Here is a 2,864-nt window from a genome sequence, read left to right as displayed (position 1 = left end):
TAAGTGACCAAAGTGGAGGCGGTTGATGTGGACTCAATTGGAGTACAAGTATTAATCTACCTTTGTACTTACGTTTCGTGGTGTGTATCCTCAGTATTTTGATGGAGCTAATGCTGCAGTTAATATTGATACCTATCTTTATATATAAAGCCAAATAACAGCCATACTTTTGCTACATGCATTAGGGATCAATATAGTAATATAGTCGCGTGTAGACATAGACACCATCTTGATATTCTCACTCTTAACCAAACGGTACATGTGGCAGTAGGAAAGAGAGAGAACTACACCCCGTGGTATTTATTACTCCTGAGTAGATAAGAGAAACGTGCAATGGGGTGCCTTGCTGAAGGAAACGTGCCACCCGGTTCAGGAATCGAATTCTTGACCTTATCATCGTGAGTCCAATACCTTATCTATTAGTCTGCTCACCTTCCCTGTGTGTGAGACACGTGCAGGGGTTTTCAAACTTTTTGACTTGCGGACCCCTTTATATTTCAGGCTTTACCTTAGGGACCCCTTTATAAACGCTTATGAAATTTATACATAAATATTTGCTTAAAATAACATATATTTTTACATTTATTTATTTAACAGTATTTAACAAATAGGTTTATTGTCAATTAAAAGATCTCGATTAAAAAACATATATAAAATCAAATTGCCCATAAAAAGTATTTGCAGTCCACGGACCCCCTGTCTTGTCCTTGCGGACCCCCTGTGGTCCGCGGACCACAGTTTGAAAACCCCTGGTCTAGAGGGTTTGTGTCTCATTTTAAGCATTTATTTTCAGTAATGCCGTCGGTTGTGAGTGTGGCCAGTGTACAGCCTTAAATCTCAAATAATAATTTATTTGTGATGTAATCAAAATTCTCTTTTGAAATATTGTATTCGAAATTATGAAAAAAAAAATCATTCATCGATTCAAAATATCTTAGGCATTTCTTGTTTGGTTCTCTATGTTCATCGTTTACATTAGAATAGAATCGATGAAAATATTTTAAACCTACCACTCTAATCTAGTAGCTTTTCCTGCGCATAGGTTTTAAGGTATTTATATACATATATGTGTGTGTATGTGTGTGTATATATATATATATATATGTGTGTGTGTGTGTCTGTGTGTGTGTGTGTGTGTGTGTATGTGTGTGTATAAATACACTCACACAAACGCACGCACACACACACACACACATCCACACACATACACTTATACACACACACACACACACACACACACTATTACATCATTTTTCGACAGTCTCCTAGCTTTTCAATGCATTTCTACCAGCGCTCCACAAGCCTGCTTATTTCATAGGAGAAGGGTTTCGGCTGGTCGCGCAGCCATTTATACACCGCTTACTACTTTTCTTTGTCCGTAGCAAATCGACGATTTAGTAAAGGATGTTCGAACGGTTCAAAGAGGTGACAGTCGGAAGCGGTGAAATCGAGACTGTATGCAGGATGTGTCAGCAAAACTACAAAGCCAATTTTCCACAGTCTCAACGGTATGGACAGTCGTATGTGTGCATGCAATGTCGTGTAACAATAACATCTGTGCTGTCAATAGACCTCATTGTTTGCTGCGAATTGCTGATTTCAGTTTGTTGGTTAACTGTAGCCTAGACTCGAGATTGTAGATCCCTTTTCCAATAATGTTCCAGTATAAGACCTTTTGCGTTCCCCAAAAAGGACAGCATTTCTTTTTCGCTGGCGAGTACTAGTGTTTCCACTCCATATTCTGCCTTTTGGATTTTATTTCAAAGTGATGGTTCCAGGTTTCATCTTCTGTGAATTTTCTTCGTTTACTGGGACTCTGGTTTCAAATCCAGCCATATAAACTTTCCTCTGACATCAAACTAGCGATATAGTACAGCATGTTAAGATTTGTTGAAGCTTTGCTAATGCATTGTTATGTTACCGTAGCGGAATAATATTGCAGATAAAATTACGACTTCAAGTTTGTCCCAGAAATAAGATCATTTACTTTTTGACATAGAGATGAACATCAATAGATAACATTCGAAGTTGACGTAGACATAAAATAATGGATAACAACAGTCAATATTGAAACGATGACGAAGAATTCAATTGCCAAAGGTGTTCTCTAGTAAAAATGCACCCCCAATATTATCTGTATGGAATTTATATCTTCTCAAGAAACAAACGCTTAAGGAAAAATACCATTTTAAAGGAGACTAGGTAGTTCATGTGTTCTCTAAAATGTTCCTACAATCTTAAAATCTTTCAAAATAACCGTAACATTTTTATGATCACTGCAAGAAAATATTACTTTTATTATTTTGATTTTGTCGTTTTATTAACTTATTAAGGATGGCCGTTACACGTGATGCGAATAATTGGTCAATGTAGCAGCTAGAAATTTTGTTTTTCCGCAAACTGTAGCCTTTCATCGCATAGAACTTCGATAATATATGTACATAAATTATAAAATCGCTAGAAGCAGCAGTAGCGCAACACCTGGGCGAGTGGACGTTGCGTTGATGTCACTGGTCAGTGTGTGCAGTGTCAAAGTGTAAGTCACTTAAGAGTGGCGGTCAATAGTTATGTCCACCTTCCAGCTGTGTGAAGTTTGTGGCAAATTAGATAATGTCATAGATAACTAATTATCTTTGCACGAATGCGTTTGCATATATGTGTGTGTGTGTGTGTATGTGTGTGTGTGTGTGTGCGTGTGTGTGTGTGTGTGTGCGTGTGTGTGTGCGTGTGTGTAAATGTGCGCACATGGACATACATTTTAGCCATCTACTTTTGTGTGAGCATGCATATGTGCATGTATATATACATATATACATAAGTATATATACATAAGTGTGTGTGGAGGGTTGTTGTACTGTGTTGTG

Source organism: Octopus bimaculoides, chromosome 12 (genome assembly GCF_001194135.2).
Source record: "Octopus bimaculoides isolate UCB-OBI-ISO-001 chromosome 12, ASM119413v2, whole genome shotgun sequence".
NCBI classification, from domain to species: Eukaryota; Metazoa; Mollusca; class Cephalopoda; order Octopoda; family Octopodidae; genus Octopus; species Octopus bimaculoides.
The sequence above is the reverse complement of the archived record's forward strand: the minus strand, read 5'-3'. Positions refer to the sequence as shown.